This window comes from Benincasa hispida, chromosome 10 (assembly GCF_027475165.1).
Source record: "Benincasa hispida cultivar pf3 chromosome 10, pf3_genome.v1.1, whole genome shotgun sequence".
Classification (NCBI taxonomy): Eukaryota; Viridiplantae; Streptophyta; class Magnoliopsida; order Cucurbitales; family Cucurbitaceae; genus Benincasa; species Benincasa hispida.
This window is the reverse complement of record NC_143487.1, coordinates 18,358,720-18,385,345: the sequence shown is the minus strand read 5'-3', so window position 1 is coordinate 18,385,345 and position 26,626 is coordinate 18,358,720. Positions and strand designations below refer to the sequence as shown.

General features: G+C 30.8%; 1 long non-coding RNA gene across 2 annotated transcripts; it reads right to left on the bottom strand.

Annotated features, from left to right (window-relative positions):
- Window positions 1-2,950: 2,950 nt before the first annotated feature.
- LOC120089026 (uncharacterized) lies at window positions 2,951-6,123 on the bottom strand. 2 transcript variants are annotated; one of them, XR_005485074.2, is made up of 3 exons: window positions 5,853-6,123; window positions 5,100-5,159; window positions 2,951-3,199 (listed from the first exon to the last, which is right to left on the bottom strand). It is a non-coding gene; the product is annotated as an uncharacterized LOC120089026 (long non-coding RNA). The 2 variants fall into 2 exon arrangements; XR_016524065.1 differs by lacking the exon at window positions 5,100-5,159.
- Window positions 6,124-26,626: the final 20,503 nt, after the last annotated feature.

Sequence of the window (26,626 nt, the reverse complement as noted above, 5' to 3'; positions counted from 1 at the left end):
CAAAGTCCCACAATAGTTAAGGAAGAAAAAGAGATCCATGATATATATAAGTATAGACAATTATCTTCATTAGTATGAAATCTTTTGGACAAACTAAGCCATCAAGATTTATGGCCAAAGTGAACAATATCACACAATTGTGAATATAGGGGAACGTTTTGTTGTTTTTACCGATTCCTCCGCTCTTTTTTTTTTCTTTTGCAAAATATTCCTCCACAATTTTCTTCTCATTGTTTCTTTACTCTCTTGAAATTTTTATCTATAAGTCTGTCTCTCTTTCGACTTTTCTAGTTTTTTTTTCATAGCAAAAAATAGTTGATTTTTATCCATACATGCCACATTTTATTTAAAAACTCTATCATTTAAATGTATTTACTCCTCCATTCAATGTCATTTTATTTTACTTGTAACTTTCAAATTTACTCCTCTATTCAATGTCATTTTATTTTACTTGTAACTTTCAAATGCACATAAGTTTCTTAAAATGAAACAAAATTCAAATCTTGATCAACTTCGTAAAGAATTTAGATGAGAAATTACATAAATTTATTTCTAAAATTACACCTGTGGTGTTTTCCAATTCGTTTTTATTTTATATATTTATTCTTTATCATATTTTAGCCCACAAAAAAAAAAAAAAAAACAAAAACATTGCCAATGCCATCATATAATACACCGAATCGAACCATTCGATTGAATTAAAAAATATATATCTATATATATCTGAGTAGACTTGAAGATGACTTGTCTGCCACCTCAGCGACAGCATGTAGTCCAGGGTATGGTGGGCAATTAATGAATAGACGGCGAGACTTTCGAGAACGAAAGGGCTAAAACGCACCGTTTTGTAACTGTTCATTGCCGTTGTCTTTTTCTCTGTGCATGAAACAACACGTGGCATCGGGACAAGCATGCTCGGACAATGGCGCTCCTTGTGCCAGATAAGACGTACACGTCATTGGTTTATTTAAATACCATATGTACAGTCCAAATTAAATTGAGATAATTACGCTCCAGTTTATTACCAAAATAAATCAAAATATTTATATGGTATAGTGAAATTTTGCTATCTATCTGTGATAGACCACAATAATTCTACTATTTGTATTTATATATTTTGTAATATTCGTAAATATTTTTAATAATTTTATCATTTAAAATAATTTCTTTATTAACTCTTTGATTTTTTAAAATTAAGTTGAACCTTGTTTTTTAAGAAAGTAATTTTGATTTTTGAAATAAATTATTGTTAAAAACACTTTTTTTTTTCTCTTATATCTAGATTTTCATTTTTATTTCATCCACGTATTTTTAAAATGTTATATATATATATAAATTTCGAGTTTAGTTTTTACGTGTGGTGTATGGATTTTAAAATATTATATTTCCATTTAATAAATAAATTTTAATGGTTATTTTTGTCCTAAATTTTACTAACACTCACTTTTGATCTTGGATGCTATTTTTAAATTAATTAAATTTAAAGAAAACAAAAATTTTAATAAGGATAGAAAATTAGTAAAAAATAAAAATATTATTATTAATGTAATTGTTTTAACATTAAGAAATAGACATTAACATGAAATAATGAAATTGGATATTAGTGAAAAATGAAGGATAAATTTATAAAACTTTAAGCTTAGTGACCAAATAAAAACAAAATTCAAAACTTGACCATAAAACTGTAATATTTTCTAATCTATATAATAAATAGAAACTGTGCTCTTAATTATTTAGGTTTCACGTGATAATCATTTGTTTTTTTTTTTTTTAAGTTTTTAAAATTAAACTTATTTGCTCTCAATTTCTTACACTGAGTTGAGTTTTTAGCTAAATTCCAAAAAAAAAACTACTTTTTAAAAATTACTTTTTTTTAGTTAGACCCCGTTTGCCCCATTTATTAACCATTTGATTTTTTTGTTTTTGAAAATTAAATCTTTAGATACTACTTTCACCTCCAAATTTCTTCTTTATTATCTATTTTGACCAATAGTTTAAAAAATCAAGTCAAATTTTAAAAATTAAAAAAAGTAGCTTTTAAAAACTTGTTTTTATCTATGAAATTTGGCTAAAAAATCAATCATTGTATTTAAAAAATATGTAAATTATTATAAGAAATTGAGAGAAAATAGACTCATTTTCAAAAACCAAAAACTAAAAACGAAATGGTTATCAAACAGAATCTTAATTTTTTTAAAACAATGATAAAAAAAAATAGATAACAAAACAAATTTAAAGATAGAATATATGTAGACAAGCTTAATTTAAAAAAAAAACTAGAAAATAAAAATCAAATCGTTATCAAACATGACAACGATAAAAATATTTCCTCATAATTATATTTTATTTCAAGGCCAAAACAATGTAAATGGATCCACCCAGTTAGTGTGATGCCTTGGAGCACAGGTTGCTTTAATTAATTGAACCACTACAAGATAAGCAAAACTCATTGCAGCGGCCTATTTAGTCTATAGCAATAATTTATAAATACTACAATATTTATAGTAGTCCATCTCACAACCGGTGACGAAAGCAGTGTTGAGAGTTCAATTGCAGCAATGCAAATCGCTACTATATCCTCATCTATAGTATCACTTTTTTAGTTTGTAGCAACAAACATTTTAATTTTTAGTAACATTTTTTTGGTTCATAGCAACGTAACAAATGGTTCAATCTATAGTAACACTTTTGTTGGTTTGTAACAACAGTATCTTAGTCTATAGCAACACTTTTTTAGCTTTATAGTAACAAATGTTTCAATTTATAGCAACATTTACTATGGTCTATTAAATCGGTTAAAAGCTCCAACTACAACAAAATTTTCAAATAATTTGCAACAGTTATATTGTTATGAATCAATTTTTTAACATTATTGCTAATGTATTCCAGTACTTGTTTTACACAAAATTAAATTAAATGATATAATTGTTTAGTAATGCAAAATATATGCTAAAAAAATTATCTCCAAATTTTATCCGTAATACATAAAGTTTAAATACAAAAAACATTTAAATAGAAGAAAGTTCAAATAAGATATCTAATGTCATCTAAAATATACACCATAAACAAAATATTAGTATTTAAGTTGTTGAGACATTACATTGCTTTACAACTACAAATGGAGATACTAAATTATATGAAAGATGTTTGGTTGAGTTCATGGACTTGGATCCATCCTTTCTTGGAGATCTTCATGATCCTGAAAATAAATAATGATAAAGATCAATAAATTTGTTTATAGGAAAAGATAAGATTCTAAGTATTAAACATATTTATACCAAGGGAAACCATATCTTTAAGGTTTACTTAAAGAAAACTTGAAAACGAAAATAAACCACTTAAATCTGCAAGTGTTTCCAAATTTAAAACTTGTCAATTAAGAGATCTCTGCAAACTTGATCTTGATATGTAGTCATCAATAGCATATTGGCTTCTTCTCCCTATTAACAACCAAGAACCAAATGCTATATTAAAAATCTAAAGAGGGTAATGTCCCAATCAAGTCGAGGTAAAAACATTAAGGGTGTGTTTGGTATGTGATAAAAGTAAAGAGTTGAGTTGAGTTGGTAATTATTATCTGAAGAGTTAAATTATCTGAAGAGTTAAATTGTCTGTGTTTGTTTGCAGAGTTGAGTTGAGTTGGTAATTATTGTCTGTGTTTGTTGTGCAGAGTTGAGTTGAGTTGGAGAATTTGATGCAGTTTTTTTGTGAATGAGATTAGTTCTATTTTTTTCTGTTTGTTTTTTTATTTCATTCTTTTATTTTTTTAGTTTTATGCTTTGTTATTGTTGATTAATTTTCAAATATACACGTATTTTCTCAAATCATTTATGACATAAACTGGACAATCTCAATTTTTTTTCTCAATTTGTAGAACATAATATATTATTTTTCATATACTCTTTTCAAAAACTGTAATAATTCTAATTCTCTTCAATCGATAAAACATACCAACAAAATATATTTCATATTGTTGCTCAATTAATTGGTATATTGTATATTATATGTATATATATTGAATGTATGTATATATATTGAAGGTAATTATCCCAATTACTAATTGGTATATTGTATGTATATAGATTGAATCTTGCTAACTTAACTTTATTATTTCACGTATCATACAATTTATTTTTATATAATATGGATAGTATATTTGAGGATCCAAACGGAAAAGATGAGGGAAGAGTGAAAGAAATGAAAATAGAATCCAAAGGTTTGACGATAAAAAAATAAAAATAAAAAAACAATAATAATAATAATTAGATCTGGATCCAAACGGTAAAGATAAGGGAAGAGAGAAAGAAATGAAAATATATTGATTTTTAGGGTTAGTTTTGAGGGATAAAAAATGGGAGTTTTGAGTGGGTAAAAAATGGGTTTTAATAACCCATAGGTTTGACCAAAAAAAAAATCTGGATCCAAACAGAAAAAATGAGGGAAGAGAGAAAGAAATGAAAATATATTGATTTTTAAGGTTAGTTTTGAGGGATAAAAAAAAAAGAGTTTTGAATGGATAAAAAATGGGGTTTTAATAACCCATAAATTTGCTTTATGGGCTTAACAAACATGGGTAATAAATACCCACCCAACCCAACAACTCATACTCATTTATCAAACACCTCCTAATAGAATTATCACTAAACATAGCTTTGCAAAGATTAGCATATCTACTAGGGTTGGCAAAAAATCCGACGGGGTGGGGATTCCCCAGTTTGACCGGGGACGGGATGGGGATGGGGACAATATCCCCGCCCCGACCCCGACCCCGATTAATCCCCGACCCCAAATTTTTATATATATTTTTATCCCCTCCCCGGTCTCCTCTCGCTCTCGCTCATCCCTCCTTCTCGCTCTCGCTCATCTCTCCCCTCTCGCTGATCCCTCCCCTCCGTTGAAGTCTGCCACGAAGAATCCCCCACGAGGAAACGGGGAATGGGGCCCCATGGGGCCGGGGATGGGGAACGCCCCCTGCCCCGCCCTGGCTCCGTTGCCAACCCTAATATCTACTATATTAAAGTAGTGGAGTTATAAAAGCATAAGTAAATAGATCTCAAAACTAAATTGGTACTTAAAAGAATATCACTAACTAACGGTACCTTCAATTTTATAAATATGAGCAAGATTAATGTATTAAAAGACTTCATCCTATAGTATACCTGAAAGATAGAATAAAAATATGAATAAATTCAATCAGTATATGTTAGTAATTTACCTAGACAAATTTCAACATGCAAAGTTTCAACCCTCAACCTATTTCAATCCGAATGTATTAGTTTATTTTATCACTCACATCCAATGCATGTCTTTCATATGTTGAGTGAAGAGAAAGCCACATACACCTTAAATTTATTATAGGTTTTATGCTTTACCAACTTAGACAAAATACTCTTCATTCTCATTCAAGTCAGATGAACGAAAAGTGAAAGAAAAATGTTTTTAATATTCTCTTCTCCTCTCTTTATCAATTGCAGGTAAAACCAAGGCATACACATACAAGCTTCTCAAATTAAAAGGAGAAAAAAAATGAAGAATTACACATTTTACATCCATTTGGAAGAGGAACTTTAATTAATCTTCTTCAAGGAATACAACACCAGTTATAATCTTCCCTGTCAATCACTCTATAATTTCGTAAGAATTAAATTAAAGAGTGGGTTTTATATACCTTGACCTACAGCGTACCCAAGTGAGTTAAAACTTTGATTGATTGCAACTTGAGCCTAGTAAGAAGGGTAAGTTTCGAACATCTTTCTTACCTTGAATCTAATTTTTTCAATAACCAAATAAAAATCAAAGCAAGATTTTAGAAGAAAAACCTATGTCTCGAAGGGAAAAAACAACAAAGCTACCTTATGATTTGGAAGACTTTGTAGACTGGGGCGATTCAATGTTCTTTTGCGTGTTGACATGGACGATTTCTCTTTCAGCTACTGCTACGAAATTCCTCTTGCTCAAGGATAATTTAATCATTGAGTTGGTCTTTCGATGCTTAGGTCTCAATCAACCGAGAATAGGGTTTACCAAAAATAACTAAGGATTTGAGAGGAGACTATTTTAGGGGAAAGAGCGAGAGAGAGAAAAATTTAAATGAATTGAGATTTGAGAGAGAATGTTTGGGATAATGGACGGAAGAATGAAAAGATGCAGGATTTTTATTTTGGTTTAGTATAATATATTAAATTATTTTAAAGAAAAAAAAAAATATATATTAAATTAAATAGCTTTCACTTTTTTTTCAAGAAATTTTTTTACCAAAATTCTTTTATCAATTCGTTTTATTTTAATATATTTGTCACACTTGTAAATATATGTTGCTAAAAAAATCTACATTTGTACATAAAACGACCATTTAAGATTTTGAGAAAAAATCACCACATTACACTTTAATTACTAATGTCTAGTTAAAGACTTCATTTTGAATTTTGTTTATGAAATTTATGTGTCTTCTTCTATTTTTCTTATCGTGATTTTTAATTTTTCGAAGAAATATCTAATTTAATTTTTTAAAATATTGATTGAACGTGAATAAGAAAATAAATAAACTTATAGATGCCGACAATATTTTATGTTTCATTAAAAATAAATTAAAACTAAAATTAAAAACAAATAGTTATCAATCGAAACTTAAACTTTCAAAACTAATCGTTTAAGTTCCGTTAATAACCATTTGATTTTTAGAATTAAGTTTATAAATATTATTATCCGCACATTTCACTAATGGATTTCCTTATTTTGTTATATAACTTGTAAGGATAACGTTTTCACAATTTAATTGAAGTTTATACATACATAATATATCAGCTCTTAAAATTTTGTTTGTTTCTGAATTTGAATTTGAATGTTTGTTTAGGAAATAAGGATGATGAAAACCACGAGAAAACAACTTCTTCTTTTCTTAAAATAATATAATGGTTATAAAGGGGTCTTAATTTTCTAGGGTTTAAAAAATGACGACATGTTTTAAATGCCACATTACCTTATATTAATTTATGATAACTTTTCGATCAAATGTTTACTCTCATTTTTACTAAAACATCAATTGTTCATCCCAAGAAAGAAGTCACATCACCAAAAGGACAAATACGTTTTAAAGATAAATTATCTGGTGAAACTGACGCAATATATCTAATCAATTTTTTTAATATAAATTTTTTTTCAAACTACTGATCTCGTGGTTACTATGACACTTATATGTCAATCAAAATGTGCTCACTTAAGCAATTTACATCTAATTATTATTAAAAATATGTCAATGGTTAAATATAATCTAACAATTATTATGAAACAATCAATTGTATTGTATGTCGTGTCTGTCTCATTGAATAATTTTTTAACCATGATTGAGATGGACAAAATGAAAGTAGAAGGAAAATAGAATATTGTTTATTTCTTGAAATTTAGTAGTATTTTGTTTATTTAGGGTTTTGCTAAAGGACCTTTAATATTAATATTGTTGTTTTCAAAACTTATTAGAAAAATATTGTTGTTTTGAAACTTATTAGAGAAATATTGTTGTTTTGGGAGTTCGAGGCTAGAAATTGAGGGTTAAGGATTCAATTAATGTAGAGTTGAATGTTGAGAACTCGACAAACAAAGAAAAACTTTGAAACAATATGTATATTACGGTTGTCGAAAGTTGAAGTTTCGACATACATAAATCTCGCTAATTTTGTGATGAAGATCTCGCTATAGGTTATCGAAGGTTGAAGTTTCGATATACATAAGTCGAAACTTCAACCCTCGACAAGGAACATAAGTGCGTGAAGGCTCATGAAGGATCTCGCTCATGAGAGAAGGATCTCGCTCATAATTGTCTTCACTTTATTTACTTTCCATAGAAATATATATATATATATATATATATATATATATATATATATATATATATATATATGATTTTATTATATGGTCAACCTTGATTTTATTATCAAGTAAATTAAAAAAAGGCGAAATAAGTAAATAGAATAGTAGAGAAAAGTGAGGGTAAATTCACTCAGGATATACAGTGTGAGGGTAAAGAATAATGTAAAACTTTATTGATTATAATAAAAAAAATTGAATATACAATAAATTATTATAAAAAAATTGAATATACAATAAATTATAATAAAAAAATTGAATTACAATAAATTATAATAAAAAAATTGAATATATAATAAAAAACTTATTTATTTTTCAATCCCTAACTATCTGGAGTCCGTCCTAGTAACGAAAGACACTTCTTTCGATTATGTCCTAACTGATTACAAAATCCACATCGTTGTCTAGTGGCTGGTTCTGTTCAATCCATCTCGTTGTGATAACGTGAACTTTTCGGTCTACCAGATAACGTGAGCGAGATCCTGCTCATGAGCGAGATCCTCAAAATCTCGTTATCTCGCTCTTGCTCTCGCTCTCAAAACCTCGCTCTAAAATATTTTTAGAAATTCTTTTTTATAAAATGAAACATTTTAAAAAAAAAAAGAAGAAAGAAAAAAGAAGGTGGAATGTGTAATAATTAAAAAGAAACAAAAATTGTACGGATGACCAAAAATTGAAGTGTATTGAGCTCTCTCTCAAAATCTCACTCTCTCAAAATAATAATGTTTCACTTTTCTGAAAAAGGGAAGTAGCAAGGTCGAGGGTTCAACCTCAAGTTATTAAAAAAAATAATATTTTTACAAATAATTTGAAAACAACAATATTTTTCTAAATAGTTTCTAAAAGGACAATATCTTTTAATGTATTAATAATTGTGTGTATTGACTCTTGTATGAGAAGTACACGTGGTATTATTTTATTGGAGGGATGATGAAGTACGTGTGTTTTCTCCTGATCGGAAGTTTATTGATTATTACTTAATCGCAAATTTTCTCTAAGCCAACCTTAATTTTAGGAAAATTTTCTTTTCCCGATTTTACCCTCTGATTTGAGGCATAATGACTTCTTGTACCCAATGTCGTTGTAATGCTCGCCTTCTTTTACCTTTTTCAATATTGCGCATTTACACGATTGTCCTTTATATTTTTATTATTTTTTATTTATATTTTTTTCTAAAAAAAGAAAATACGGACTACGGCTTCGTAAATTTTAAAATAATTGTTGGCAGTTGTACTTCTAGAAAAATCAGTTCTAAAAATATGTAAATTAGTGTTTAGTAAATTTCACTTTAAACTTGAAAAAATATATTAGTGTTTGGTAAATAAATAAATCTTATTTTAGATATAGTAACTAAAATAGATTTATAATCAACTTTTTTTTTTGTAATTTAAATTTTAAATAATTATTTAGTAGGATAAATTTTGTTTATTATAAATTTGTTTTTAAATATTAAAGAAAATAGCTTTATTAAAAAAAAGAAATATGGTATACTTTCTTTATAAAAAAAAATAATAATGCATTTAACTCATGAAAAATATAAAATATATTTGATTAGGCGAAAGATAGATAAATATATAAAATAAGTTTTTTTTTAAAGTATAAAATTGAAAACTAAAGATTAATTAAAAAAAATGTAAATGGTTTTAGGAGAATCTAAAATCTAGAAGGATAATACTTTTAAAATCAACATGAAATTAGTGTGTTTTCAAAGTGATTTTAACAGTTTTAATTAAATATATTTTACATTTTTTTCAAATGGCTTTTCGATACAACTAACAAACGTTGCATACGGTTATCTTTTTTTCTTTACAATAACATACTTTAAGGCCATGATTTTTTTTTTAAAAATCAACATGGAGCAAAGAATTCAAACCCTAAATTTATTGGTTAGAAGTACATATTTTATGCTAGTTAAGTTATATTCATTTTGACATTATCGTTGATTTTACTAACCAACCTTAATTGTATTATTTGTCATTAATTTTGTTCCCTATTTAGTTTAATATAAGTTTAAAGAAGATTAAAAGATTATTGATCAAATAGCAACATATATTAATTTATCATAATATTAAAGGTGTTCAGGTCCCTAGGGTCCGTTTGATAACGTTATTGTTTCTTGTTTTCTATTTTTCGTTATTTGTTTCTTATTACCTATTTTTTTAGAACAAGAAACAAAAATATGTTTGATAACTAATCATGTTTCTTGTTTCTTGAAAAAAAAAAGAACAAAAACTTGTTTGATAACTAGTCTTGGCTCTCATTTCTTGTATTTTTTTTCCTTTACATTTTTTCCATATTTTATAGTTTAAATATAATTTAATTATATAAAATAAAAAATATATAGCATACATTAAAATATAAAAAATAATGATCAAATACACATAAGTCTCAATGCTATGAAGCAAACACACAGATACAGATACGCGATACAAATACAATTAGATATGATGATAGGCCAATTTTTTAAAAACTAGGATACTAATACATTGAAAATACGTTTTCTTTTCCTTAATAAAAAACTAGGATATAGATAAATTTAACTTGAAACTAGGATATAGATAAATTTAGCATACAAGTTAATGACAATAGTACAAAATACAATTCAAACACTGAAATACAATACAAAAAACAACATCTAAGATGTTGAAGTAAATAGTCAATAAAATGCAATAAAAAAAGTAATTTGTATTGATAAGAAAAGAATGAGACGATTAGAGGGGGAAGTATGAAGATAAACGAAGAACTTCTTCGTTGAATTATCGAAGATATTCAAGTGGGTTATATTTAGAGTACTTAGTGGGGACTGGAATATGAAGATGGAGATTATATGATATTCTAGGGTTTGATCTTTTGTTTTTTTTTCTTTTTTCTTTTAGTTTTGGACTCGAGTAGTGAACTCTTTAAATAGACTGCCTAGTTTTAATTGAGAAAGATTAGATGAGTTACTTATCTTTTTTCTTTAAAAAAAGTAAACGTAAAAATAGATATGTCAAATTTCGTGTCAGATACGTATAAAAGTATTGGTATCTGATATGTATCTGATATGAATTCTTTGCCTCACATGAAGTATTTGTGCTTCATAGTCTCGATATAAAATTAATAACAATAATACAATTGTTTCTATCATTCATATATTGCTAAAATTTGATTACAATATTATTTCTTACTCAAGTAATTTGTTTTAAATTTTAAATGATGTAGACTCAAATCTAACTCAATTATATTATTATGTAAATATGGTGGTTGTAAAAATAAAAAAAGTTATATTACAAAATTAAAATTCAAAATTCAAAAAATATTTATAAATACATATTGAAAATGAAAATTATTTTAAATGATAAAATTGTTGAAAATATTTACGAATAATAGCAAAATATCACAGTCTATCTACGATAGACAACTATCGTGACACAGATAGACACAATTACTAATCTATCAGAAATTTTATTATATTTGTAAATATTTTGGTTCATTTTCTTATATTTGAAAACAATTCTATTGAAAATTTGAAATTTGAAAATCAAAATAATATATAAACCTAAATAGTTGAAAATTCAAAATTAAATTTACTATATTTATAAATATTTTTTTTTTTTGTTCATTTTCCTATATTTGAAAACAAAATTTGAAAATTTGAAAATTGAAAATTCCACATAATATATAAATCTAAATATTTAAAAACTTAAAATTCAAAATTAAATTAAAATATAGATATAAAAAAATAATATTGAAAACAAATATAAATAAAAGAAAGAAATGATTATAAAAGATAGAGAACAGGGAAATACGAAAGAAAAATAAAATAAAATAACAATCCCAAGAGCCAAATCTGCACCTTGATATATTTTAGAAATAACTTTAAATAAAATAGAAAACGAACTGGATAAACTACTTTTTGTAATTCCTCAATTTTGGTCTCATTTTTAGGAAAGTTTCTCAAATTTTAGAAACAAGAAACAAAAATAGTTATCAAATTAATCAGTTTCCTAAAAAAAAATTAAAAAAAAAAAAAAAGAAAGAAAACGGGAACGTTATCAAACGAGCCCTTAAAGTCTAAGGGGATGTTTGGCCTCAACTTCACGTGAATGGATATAGCTCATTCCATATGGGGCTCCAATTATAATAATCAATATTTCCTTTTGCTATAATATTTACTATTTGCTGCAATATTTACTATTTTCTATTCATGTTCTATTTTCCTTTTTGTTACCATGTTTACTATTTCTTATTAAAACTAATCTACATCCCAAAAACATATTATTATAACTCATAAACATAATTTACTCGATGGATCAAACTCACCCTAAATGATTTTGTATTATTGGTAAAAAAAAATTAGTACCAAAGTCAAAATTGAATATCGATTCTAGAGATGGATTTATCTCTATAAGACCCATCCAAATAAGATACTAAATGGGAGAGGAAGTAAGGAAGATTTTCTCCGTATTAGCTAAACGAGAAGGGAGAAAAAAATGAGATTATATTCTCCATCCGGTCCCATTTCTTTTTTTTAGTTTGTGTGCATATATATTACAAATATATTTAGACGATGTTTTGTAATATTAAATTAAAGAATATGGGTAGTAATATGAAATTTCAACCTTTAGAAATTATGGTTGAATTTTAGCCATATTTCGGAATATGAAATATTGTTGTTTTATTAGGATATATTTAATCATTTTTTTTCTTTAAATGAAAATTACATATTGGAAACTACTCATTTTAAACATATAGTTTTTAAATTTTTTAAAAGAAACTATATATTGTGCTTGTTTTAATTATTATTATAAAAAAAAAAAAAAATGGGATGTCATTTACACTCAAACTTCTCTCTGAATTAGCGTTCACATATCCTCAAATGCATTCACTAATTTATAAAATATATAGCATGTAAACTAAGTTGACAAATGTTTAGAGCATAAACCTTCAAGAATAAAGTAAAAAATCCAAATCTCCCATCTTTATTACACGTATACATAGGCATGTAATAGATTAATCTATTATCTTTCCAACAATTGTTTTAAATAAAATAATAATATACAAATTATGAAAACGACTATTAAGAAAAGTAACGCTTTAGCTATACACGTTCCTTAAAAAATACATATATAATTGGCTCTTTTTATTTTCAACAAATATTTAAACAAAAAAAAAACATGGATTATAAAAATAAAAAAAATAAAAAAAATAAAAACCCTTAGTTATACATTCATTTCTTTATAATAGTTGGTAGACAAATACACTCATTCAACTTCATTAAAATTGATTGTAACATCGTAATCTTAAGATTCGAGATATATATATATATATATATATATATATATATATATATATGAGAGAAACGTCTCCTTTGCATTATAACTTGAATGTACCTGATCTTGAGATGCTTTGAAGATTAAAGAGATTTGAAGAACAATGTATTGAGAGAACAAAAAACGAACTATGAAACTTTAAATGCCGGTGAGTATTATTGTTGTAGTAGTAGAAAATTTATTGTTGAGTAGTAGAAGTTGAGTATTACAAACCTTTTAAATTTTTAAACTATTAAAATTTTATTTTTTGAATTAAATTAAATGAAATTTTTTTTTAAAAGTCCGAGAAATTTTTTGCATTCTAAATTTTGAGTTTCTATTATACTTATCATTCATAATTAATAATTAATTAACTATGTACTATATTTGATAGCTAATAATTAATTAATTATCATTAGTTAATTAATTTTTAATGACATATTGTGTAAATTAGTAAATTAAAAAGGATAAAAGTGTTCGAAAAAAGTTTTTTCAATATCTTTTATTTTTTATTTTTTATTATATTATATATTATACATATGAATATAGATTATTATAGATTTCTTCACTCCTCTAATGTGTCACACCTTTCTTTTATGTACATGTGATTGCGAAATTAAAGTACTTTTTATCTTTTTGTCTATGAAAAATAAACTAGTATATATAGTACAACAATCATACCTTTCTTTTTCAAGAGTAATTATTGAAATCTAATTCAATAAGATATAAATCAAGATTGTTTATCGAAAATCGCAAAGCTTCATCATGACAAAGTCGGTGGATACATTTTCAAGAGGGTGACTCCAAATTTATGTGTGAGATCTATTTGGACACTCTTTTTTAGTTGGTATAATAATTGTGTAGACGAGATAATTTTGATTCACTTTCATTATTATTGAGTTAAATTAAGTTTGTTTTGATTATTTTATCATGAATTTCAATAATAATATTATATTAATCTTTTTAATTCTACTCCATTCTAGTACAATTCTTGACAAATAAATTAAAGTTTTTTAAAAATCAAATATAAAAGTAATTTTAAAAAATATAATTTTTTTTAAGTTGAAGATTCAAATCTTATTTCACTTATTGCATTTAATGAATAGAAGTGACATTGAAAAGATCCTAACATTATAAAAATCGAGAATCAAGATATTGGAATTTTTTAATTAATTTTATTTAATTAATTATTGACAAAAAGCATAGGGTAATTGTGAAACTAATTACTGCATTTGGGGATGTTATTTGGGATTTTCTTAATGAATTTAGGCTGATATCGGTTTGGCTTTTGGACTTTTTTTTTTTTTTTTTTTTAACTGAGCATGGATTGATTTGATGAACTCAAAGAATATAGATAAAAATTAGTAATTGTTTTATTATCTTCTTAATTTTTGACAGTTATAAAGAAGTTGGTCAAATATGTCTTTACATTTTGAAGATTTAGTAATATTTAAACCTAAAAATGGTGGAGACGATGATATTGAGGCATAAATTACATTTTAAAGATTTAGTAATATTTAAACCTAAAAAAGGTGGAGACGGTGATATTGAAGCAGAAAATGATGAATTATTTGAATATAAGTTGAATGCACAAAATAAAAATGAGTTAGTAATTTTGAAGATATTGACCCTAGTTGCATAAATGGAATTCAAGCCTAAAATAATAGAATATGTAGTATAAGGATAAAATAGTGGCATATATATAACAAAAAGTGGTAAAAGATTAAAAAAAAAAAAAAAAAAAAAAAAAAAAAAACCACATCCAGCCACCAGTTTGTGTTTTGCTTCCCGATTTTCTCAAATTAAAAGTTATTGTTGATAGCTGCTATCAATAATAGCTATCAGTAATAGCTTTCAATTTGATAAGTGTAGCAGTGATCAGTAGCTACCACTGATAGCTACTATCAGTGATAGCTTTTCGATTTAAGAAGTGTGCTATCAGTTGCTATCACTGATAGTTGTTATCAGTGAGCGAATATCATTATTAGTTGCTATCAATGAATATCATTGTCAGCTACTATCAGTGATAGTTTTCAATTTGAGAAGTGTGCTATTAGTTACTATCGCTGATAGCTGCAATTAGTGGTAGTTTTCAATTTAAGAAATGTTCTATCAGTTGCTATGACTGATAGCTGCTATCAGTTGCTATCGGTGATGTTGCTATTTATGAATATCACTGATGTTATCTATGAATATCACTGATAACTGCTATTAATGATAGCAATTGATAGTTTCTATCAGTGATGACTTTCAATTCGAGAAATGTGTTATCAGTTGCTATCATTGATAGTTGTTATTAGTGATGGTTGCAATCAATTATAGCTTTCAATTTGCAAAATGAGCTATCAGTTGTTATCATTGATATGTTTCTATCAATGGTAATGATTTGATGCTTTTTGTTGTTTGAATTTGATATCATGTTATACTTGTTTGTAAATAATTGGGGTCTTTTGATTAATTTGTTGATACATGTAGTGTATTTTTATGTCGTTATTGATGCATATAGGTATAAAATGATGTCATCAACATTGATAGTCATAAAAGATGACATTGATAGCTACTATCAGTGATATCTTTATATTGATGTCAATGTAAAGGATATCACTGATAGTATTTATGTATTATATAATGTAGTATTTGAGATGAAATGACTCTTTGAGATTATTTGATTGTGCATAAAAGTTTTCATTGATAGCATGATATCATTCTATCATTGATAACATGTTATCGTGCATGTTATCAATGATACTACTGATAGACTTCATACTTTTAAAGTCCTATAAAAAGAAAGAAAAAAAAAACTATTGGCCTATTTGATAACGTTCTCATTTCTCATTTTTTGAGAAATAAACTTGTCTAATAATTATAATCGTTTCTTATTTCAAATTTTTAATAAATCTAAAAATGGTGCAAACTTGAGGACTAAAAAAAAGTAATTTCTTTCATATCCATTTTCATTTGCTATTTATATTTAACGTTTTGTCATAATAATCATACTTGATGACTGACTTGCTGATGTTAAGTCACTTATGAGTTAGGCACTTTCAAGTCTTGAGTTTGAAACTCAATCTCATAATTCTTTTTTTTTTTCTTTTTTTTTAATGATTTTAGTGAGAAAATGGAATATAAGGGAGAGAGGAAAATGCTTGGAGAGATGAAGAGATTGAGATGGAAGAAAAAGAAATGAAGGAAAATAAAAATAAATATAAATAAACCGAAAAAAGGAAAGAAAAACAAAAAATCAAAAAATTTTGAAGAAAGAATTTTTTTAAAAAAAAAAAACTAAAAATCAAAGAAATGAAAGAAAATAAAAAAAAATAAAAAAAAGAGGAGAAAGAAAATTTTTTTTAAAAAAGAGGAGAAAATGAAAGAAAAAAGAAAGGAAAGAAAAAACTGAAGAATATGAAAGAAAATAAAAAAGAAAAAAAATAAAGGGAAAAAGAAGGCATGTAACAACACAAGGAATGGCAAAATTGGAAATTAGAAAACATTCAAAAGTGAACTGGTCAACGCTTCCATATTTGTAAATATTTTAAAGAGGTACTATATTTTTAGATTTTTTTTCCTTATTGTTCTATCTATTACAAATATCCAATAGATTAGAAGACCAATAATTCAATTTGTGAAGAAAGGTCAATGCTGGAGGGAAGAGAAAATGTGTAGAAAACTCAAGTCTAATATAGAAATGAATGTTATTTAACACCAAACAAGATTTACAAATGGTCGTTAAAAAAATATTATTGTGTAACACAACATTATCAGATATTTGTGGTAGAATTTGTCACACCCCCTCCCAGATTACCCTCTTAACCTGGAAGAAGATGTGACAGCAGCAGTTACCAACCATTTTGCTGGCACTTACTGCCTAACTAACCTGCTCAACCTATTTCAAACCTTGGTATATATACATTTAAATCAACATACTGAACAGAAACTCGAAACTTAACACATTTACATTATAAGGTTTTATAACATTGTTCATACATACACTTATGTACATTACAACAAAGTGAGCCCAATATACAACACTGGTCCCCGTATGACATACACATGTGTACTAACAATTACAGAGTCATCAATTCCTTCAACTTGTGTCTTTGAGTGGCAGAGCAGCAGTAGAGATGTCTTCTGGGGAGTGATCGCTACCCGGGGGGAACATTTTGAAAACATGAGTTGGAAGACCAATGAGTGACTAACTTTTAAAACATAAGCATCACACATAAAACCGATAGTAAACCTGAAAGCTTAACTGGAAACATAAACTTAGATAAACAACATTCACATTAAACATTATAACATAACAGATCATATATGTACATAATTGGACTATTTCTTAGTTTAGAGTGGCCCTCTTGCTCACTCTTTACCATACTTAATTACATTACTACTTAATTGAGAGAAAGAGCCCGTTTGTCTAACTCTCTATACTACAATAGGTCAAGGTGCATCGCCTTTGCTCACTACCTTCTTGTTGGGATTGGTGTCCTAATTCTCCCGGAGTCTCGTTGTTTTGTAAACCTACACATTGTTTAATGAATAAAATAAGTGTTATTTAATTATGGCATTTACTCATATCCAATAAACAAAGCTCCTTGGTTATCTTATGTGAACTTAAGCATGTATATATGATATACAAGTGGATCATGCCTTAAGTGATAACCTAAATAGGTCTGTAGTATAAGGATTAAGGTGGGATACTTGATTCTGGTGACACTATGGATACGGTCCACTTTGTAGAGGTTTGCAAGTGTTGTAAACCACTACAGATGGTAGATCCTGACCATTCACGTGGAGATGTGCGAGCAGTGGTGTCCTATACAAAGAGTTTGTATAAGACCGGGATCACAAGATGACTAGACTCTGTATATAATGCCGTTGATACTAGAGACTTACATCTCACCTAAACGACCATAGGTGACACGACCTCAATCCTGAGTGTTTCGAAAACTCCTGCTTTTGAGGGTGATCCTTTGATTAGTATGGGTGAGAGTGGCCAGATTGCCAACTCAACATGCCTACCTTTTTTGGGGCTTGTCTGATCTAGGAGCTGGGAACTCAATCCATAAGTTCACTCCTTTCCCGAAGTAAGGATAAGTAGAGAGATTGCTCCCTTAAAGGCTGATTTCGGGACTTGAACATAGTGGCCACAACTTCTCTTTGGAAAAGAAGACTCAGTCATAGTAGGACTATGACTTATGTTCATTAGAGGGATTAGTGGTACTTAAAGAGACAGATGTAACTATAGGGGCATAATGGTTATTGGCTCAACTGTACTTACGAGCAATCTGTGAAGGGTTATCGCACTGCTGATTGGTTAAGATGGACACATAATATATCTGTGGTAAGGAGAGTTCAGTTTTTGGTCTTTAGTGGAGTGCTTGGCAGTTAACGAATGGTGGATCTCGTGATTAAAGAGTTTAGTCAGTTATTCACGTACCGTTGGAGCTTCGAGCTACAGGTCCATGAGGTCCCCTTGGTAACTCAATGGATTCAGTTGAGGATCAGTTCTTGGTGTTGATTTGAAATATTCAAATTGACAAGAGGTATTTTGATTATATATGATATAATCGGTTTGATGTATGAGATACATTTAGTGGAGGAATGATGTAAATGAGATTTACATTAATTACCATGGAATAGAAAAAGAACTATGGTTTATATGTTTCATGAGATGAAATATTAAAACTATAGGTTATAAATATAGTATGATAAGTTGGTTAACATTTATATTTATAATAATATTAATTATTGCATAATTAATTCTTTTTTCTTTGATAACCAAATGAGTGAGTGGTTATTGGATTCATGGTAATCGTGAGTTTAAAGGAAAGTGGTTTTCCTATTTTCAAAAGGATGATTTACAAATTCATAAAAAGTTTTGAGATTTCTCTCTCGGCGAAAAAGGGATCTCACGGTAGTCGTCAAGTAAATACGGATTTACTAAACGATGGTTGGGTGAGCTAAACGATCGTACAATATTTACTAAACGATTGCATATTTTGCTAGACGATCGCTTGCCCTAAGTAAACGATCATGTAGAGTCTGTAGCCGAAAGACCGAGCTAAACGATGAGCTAAACGATCGCATAGCTTTATCTAAATGATTGGGCATTGACCTATACGATAGGTCTTCGCCATCTCCCACTTGCTCAGTCGTGTACGCGATCCATGTTTCCTCCTTCGTCTGCCTCATACCAAGTCCGAACAGAGCCCACCCTCTGGATTCTCACACCAAGAATACCAAGGCCGCCTTGTTGGTGGTGTCAGACTAAACTCGATACCATCGAGGTTTTCTGGAGATCGTTCGCATTGTTGCAGAGGAGTTTGGGACCGAGGCGATCGTTGAGGATGAGCGCGAAGTGTCCGTGCTGTGTTGCGGTCGAGCATTCGAGGTTGCTGGTGTTCGAGCGGTCATGCGCAAAGAAGCGCGGAGACGCTTCTGCCATTGTTCGTACAGTTTTTCCCTTTATGCACTATAGTATTTCATGCTGTAATTTCTCTATTAATTGCATAACCGCTTGTTTGAAGTCGGCTGTAAATGTATTGTTGATTCATGATTATGATTTGGAATAATCTTGTTCTACTGCTCATGGAAATCTTAGATTCAATTTCCTTCAATTGGTATCAGAGCCAGATTCTCTGATATTCCGAATTACAGATCTGAATTGAACGCATTTTTTAGTCGCGGTGGGTTTATGCATTTGTTGTTAACCATTTTCTGCATTTGTGGATGAATATGATGAACGTTTCGGGTTTAAATTTCATTTTTGTTAAAGCTTTCGGTATTACAAAGTGTTAATTATAAAGGCCCCTGTGTTTTTGGACAAAATTAACATCGCAATTGAGTATGTAATTAAAAAAATTTGAGTTCTTTGTGTCGTTCGTAATGAAGCTTTGGCACATGGCGATGCAGTTCTCAACGAAGAAGAAGACTAAGTGTTGGTTAGATCGTGTAGCCTCAGGTAAACAATCATTGGGATTTTACTAAGCGATTGTTTAGTAGTTTCTTTTAGACGATCGTTTAGTATTTTCTAATCGATCATTTAGCTAATGCTAAGCAATGGGGTAAATCGTTTACCATATTGTATAGCGTTGGTTGTGCAATCGCGTAGGTGCTAGAGGTAGACGATTGTAGTGGGAGCATGTGATGCTCGTCGTTTAGTAGAAGGCGCGCGTTAGACAATCGTGTAGTTAGCAAGCTTCATTGCTTAGTTACTACCTATGTGATCGCGCGTATGCGATGCAGAGGCGCTAGCTAAGCAATCGCTTAAGCGATGGTGCTTTGTGGTATTGTAGTCGCTTAGACGATCGTGGAAGGCGAGCGCTGTGCAGAGCACGCTAAGCGATCGTGTACTTCAGGCTTCGTCGCTTAGTAAAGGTACACGATCGTGTAGTAATAGCTAAACGATTGTTTGGATTTTTCTAGACGATTGTGTAGTCAATGCTAAACAATCGTTTAACTCTGGGAATGTTGGTAAACGATAGAAAAAAGAGTTTGTTTTATCATGTAGACGATTGCGGGGTGCTTAGTACACGATGGTTGGAGAAGTGATGCTTTGCCCGAGCGGTTCAAGACCCGGTTCGCCTGTTTAAACCAGAGACTCCCTGTCTTTGTAATAGTTAGCTTTCCTTTTGTGTTTTTAAGGAAATTTCACCCAGTTCATCAACTTTGATTGTTTATACATTTGATGTATGGTATTTATATGCCAAAGTGTTTGTCATATAGTTAAAAACCCACCTTAGGTTGTGCAATTATTCATGCATCATGTATTATAAATGTTATAATCTTGCATGGAGAAATTACTTGAAAGCATGCACATGCATCATGAAATATAAGAGTTATATTTTGCATGCAGTGAGCATTATCATGCATCATCCTTTTATTATAATTGTTATAGTCTAAGGGTGATGGAAACATGTTTTGCCTTTTTCATTGCGGTTTTGTATAAGTGTTATATAAAAGAAGTAGCAATGAATGGACAATGCATTGAGCATGACACTTAGGTTGTTTATAAGCGTTATGAATGCCTTGCATGTGTTAGTCTCGCATTATGGTGGTTATTTCCGTTTATAAGTGTTATAAAGAAAACTAGACCTAAAATCAATAATTTAGAGTTGTATGCGGACTTAGGGTGTACTCAAGTTTTTAAAAGGATTTTAAAATTGGATTGAGATAGACCTACGTTCAAATGGTTTTAAAGAGTTTAGTAACCTAGATTAATCTTTTAAAATCGGTTTAATAGGATTAAATTGGTTGAAATAAAAGATTAAATTTATTCTAAACCTATCTATAAAAGACCTTTTGTTTAAGGCAGGTTCTGGCTGGTTCTTAAGTTGACGGAAACGTAACACCCCTACCTGAGAACCTACCTAGAAAGGTGAATTAGATAGATTTTTAACAAGCATGCGACGTTTTGGTCAAAGACTCCGTTAAAGAGTTTAATGGATGATGATAAAAAGTTGTTCAACTATCCAAGGTAAATGCTACTCTTAGACAAACCTAAAAGTCACTTAGTTAAAATTATTTGTCGTATTTTTTCAAGTAAGCTAAACCTAAGTTATAAAATACTCAATGAGAGGAAGAGGCGTATCAGATATGTCTATGATTCCACTCACGTTTCTCCCTATATATTCACACCGTGGGATTCATGCTTGGCCTCGTGGTGCCCAGGATACATCCCCCCTTCGGATGGTGTTTGAGTCAATATCAAGGTGAACGGAAAGAGTGTTTATAGTAAGTGGGTGAAGGATGTATGTCAACACGTCCTATGGTCTCTGTCATTGGTTCACACCATGAGATCATTTTGTACGCCCTCGTGTCGCCTTCGGAGTGTCCCCCTTCAGATGGGTTTTGTGCAATTGGTCAATATCAAGGTGAACTCCAAAAATGGATAAGGTCGCTTTAGGTTTTGCCCTAATCGGATTTTTTCTCTTTGAATTGGCCTTTTGGGACGGACCTCTAGGGCTTAAAATGGCAGGTCACACTTATGAAAGATTGTTAGGTAAGTTAATGATCTCTTGGACAAATCAATGATGGCTTGTCATTATAGGCACAAGAGTTGTTATGGTATTAATGACTGGTTGAGAACTTCTCTATTCAGAGGAGGGATAACTGATCTCCCTTCGGTGGCTTTTGTCCTAAACTTTGAAGTATCATTGCGAAACTAGATGTCCCACGAGATTCATGTTAGTTTTGCCAAAACCTTATTGGATGTTGATTTGTTTTACAACGGGTATTTCCTTAAAAATTAACGTAGGTCAATGTGTTTTTCTTTTCAGCAACTCGTTAGTATTTCTATTTAAATCTTTTAAAATGACCGATTATATACAGTGGAAAGAATCGTGTGAAACATATTTCGTGGCAAACGACCTCGATCCCACTACTCTTTAAACGAGGGGACAAGACAGTAAATATGATCTATTGATCTTGGAGACGTGTCTGGTGGAGAATGATGGTTCTGCCTGGATCCTAGATTCAGGTGCTACCAATCATGTCACTTCCTCTTACCAAGGATTCAGTTTCTGGCAAACGTTTCCACAGGGAGAGATGAATCTTCAAGTCGGTACTGATGAGGTTGTGTCGGCTATTGCTGTAGGTGGGCTAAAGTTATTTGTTGACAAGAAATGTTATCTGTTACTGTATAATGTTTTTGTAATTCCTCATATTAAGAGGAACTTAATCTCGGTTTCTTGTCTCATTGAACAAGGCTACACCGCCTCCTTTTCTGAGAATAAAGTGTTTATTTTTAAGAATTGAATGAAAATTGGTTATGGTTCAATGGAAAATAACTTATATGTACTAAGGTCATTAGTCATAAAAGCCTTATTTAACACTGAAATATTCAGTACGGTGACAACAGGTAAAAGACCAATGATTTCTCCAAAGGAAAACGCCTATCTTTGGCATCTTTGATTAGGTCACATCAACCTCAATAGGATTGAGAAGTTGGTGCAAAGTGGACTTCTAAAGAGTTTAGACGAAAACGCCTTACCGGTATGTGAATCATACCTCGAAGGCAAGATGACCAAACGACCTTTTACTAGAAAAGGTTACAGAGCCAAGGAAGCCTTAAAGCTTATACATTCAGACCTCTGTGGTCCGATGAATGTTAGAGCTCGAGGTGGGTATAAATATTTCATCTATTTCATAGATGATTATTCAAGGTTTGGGTATCTCTTCCTAATGCAACGTAAGTCTGAAGCCCTTGACAAGTTCAAGGAATATAAGGCTGAAGTTGAAAACTTGTTAGGTAAGAGAATAAAAACACTACGATCTGATCGTGGTGGAGAGTATATGGACCTCTAATTCCAGAACTATATGATAGAACATAGGATTGCGTCCCAACTCTCAGCCCCTAGTATACCTCAACAGAATAGTGTATCTGAAAAGAGAAACATAACCTTGTTGGACATGGTTTGGTCTATGATGAATTATGCTCATCTTCCAGACTCGTTTTGTGGTTATGCAGTACAGACTACACATTATATCCTGAACAACATTATCTCGAAAAGTGTTTCTAAAACACCTTTTGAGTTATGGAGAAGCCGTAAAGATAGTTTATGCCACTTCAGAATTTGGGGCTATCTGGCACATGTGCTAGCGACTAACCCAAAGAAGTTGGAACCGCGTTCGAAGGTTTGCCTCTTTGTAGGCTACCCCAAGGAAATGAGATGAGGATACTTCTATGATCCGAGTGAGAACAAAGTGTTTGTTTCTACCAATGATATCTTCTTGGAAGAAGATCACATGAAGGATCATAAGCCACGAAGTAAGGTTGTTTTATGTGAGATCTCAAGTGAGACTAAGACTGCTGAGGGTTCAACAAGAGTTGTTGAACAGCCTGACAAATCAACAAGAGTTATTGAGGTCATAACGTCTAGTCAACCAGCTTAAAAGTTGAGACTGCCTTGACGTAGTGGGTTATGAACCCACTGGATCACTACATGGGTTTGACTAAAGCCCAAAAGTCATTACGAATGATGGAGTCGAGGAACCGTTGTCTTTTAAGAAAGCAATGGAGGATGTTGACAAAGATGAATGGGTTAAGGCCATGAACCAGAAAATGGAGTCTATGTACTTCAATAGCGTCTGGGAGCTTGTTGATCCACCTGATGAGGTAAGACCTATTGGGTGTAAGTGGATTTATAAGCGAAAAAAGATGTAGATGGAAAACTGCAAACCTTTAAGGCTAGACTCGTGGCAAAGGGTTATACCCAGGTTGAGGGAGTTGACTATGAGGAAACTTTCTCACCTGTTGTCATGCTTAAGTCTATCAGGATTCTCCTGTCCACATTTTATGATTATGAAATATAGCAAATGGATGTCAAGACTGCCTTTCTTAATGGTAATCTTGAGGAGACAATCTATATGACTCAACCAGAGGGGTTCGTAGTTCCAGATCAAGAGCAAAGAATTTGCAAGCTTAATAAGTCCATTTATGGGCTGAAACAAGTAACTCGATCTTGGATCATCAGATTTGACACTACTGTCAAATCGTTTGGTTTTGACCGGTGAGCCTTGTGTTTACAAGAAGATCATCAACAGCTCATTAGCTTTCCTGGTACTGTATGTGGATGATATTCTACTCATTGAGAATGATGTAGGGTATCTGACTAACATTAAGAGTTGGCTAGCTGCCCAGTTCCAAATGAAAGGTTTGGGTGAGATACAATATGTTCTCGGGATCCAGATTATTCGAGATCGCAAGAACAAATGGTTAGCCCTATCTCAAGCATTGTATATTGATCAAATGTTGATCGGGTAAAGAATGCAGGATTCCAATAGGGGTTTGTTACACTTCAAGCATGGAATCGTTCTGTCTAAGGATCAATGTCCTAAGACATCTCAAGAAGTTGAGAAGATGAGACGGATTCCCTATGCTTCTACTGTAGGAAGCTTGATGTATGCAATGTTGTGTACCAGACCCGACATTTGCTATGCAGTAGGGATTGTCAATCGGTATCAATCCAATCCAAGATTTAATTACTAGACAGCAGTCAAGACGATCCTCAAGTATCTTCGGAGAATAAGGGACTACATGCTTGTGTATGGAGATAAGGATCTGATCCTTACAGGATACACGGACTTTGACTTTCAGATCGATAGAGATTCTTGCAAATCGACATCGGGGTCAGTGTTTACTCTGAATGGAAGGGTTGTAGTCTAGCGAAGCATCAAGCAAGGATGCATCACAAACTCCACTATGGAAGCTGAATACGTAGCGGCTTGTGATGCAACTAAAGAGTCTGTTTGGCTGAGAAAGTTCCTTTCAGATTTGGAAGTTGTTCCAAATATGGATTTGCCGATCACACTGTATTATGATAACAACGGGGTTGTGGCAAATTCGAAGGAACCTCGGAGTCAACGTCGGGGTAAGCACATATAATGGAAATATCACCCGATCAGGGAGATTGTGCATCGCGGTGATGTGATAGTCACGAAGATCGCATCGGAGCACAACGTTGCTAATCCCTCTACAAAGGCCCTCACGGCTAAAGTGTTTGAGAGTCACCTGGAGAGTCTGGATTTGTGGGACATGCGACATCTTGTCTAGGGCAAGTGGGAGATGATATTGGGGTATGCCCTAGTTTATTGTATTGTACATTAGTCTCCCGAGTCATTAGGACAAATGGGAGATTGTTGGGGTTGGTGTCCTAATTCTCCCGGAGTCTCGTTGTTTTGTAAAGCTACACATTGTTTAATGAATAAAATAAGTGTTGTTTAATTCTGGCATTTACTCATATCCAATAAAAAAAAAGCTCCTTGGTTATCTTATGTGAACTTAAGCATGTATATGTGATATACAAGTAGATCATGCCTTAAGTGATAACCTAAATAGATCTGTAGTATAAGGATTAAGGTGGGATACCTGATCCTGGTGACATTATGGATACGGTCCCCTTTGTAGAGGTTTGCAAGTGTTGTAAACTACTACAGATGGTAGATCCTGACCATTCATGTGGAGAAGTGCAAGTGGGGGTGTCCTATACAAAGAGTTTGTATAAGACCAGAACCACAAGATGACTAGACTCTATATATAACGCCGTTGATACTAGAGACTTACATCTCACCTAAACGAACATAGGTGACACGACCTCAATCCTAAGTATTTTGGGAACTCCTGCCTTTGAGGGCGGTCCTTTGATTAGTATGGGTGAGAGTGGTCAGATTGCCAACTCAACATGCCAACCTTTTTGAGGACTTGTTTGATTTGGGAGCTGGAAACTCAATCCACAAGATGGAATTCACTCCTTTCCCAAATCAGGGATAAGTAGAAAGATTGCTCCCTTAAGGGCTGATTTCGGGGCTTGAATGTAGTGGCCACAACTTCTCTTTGGAAGAGAAGATTCTGTTCATTAGAGGGATCAGTGGTACTTAAGGAGACATATGTAACTATAGGGGCATAACGGTTAATGGCCCAACTGTACTTACGAGCGATCTATGAAGGGTTGTCGCACTGCTGATCGGTTAAG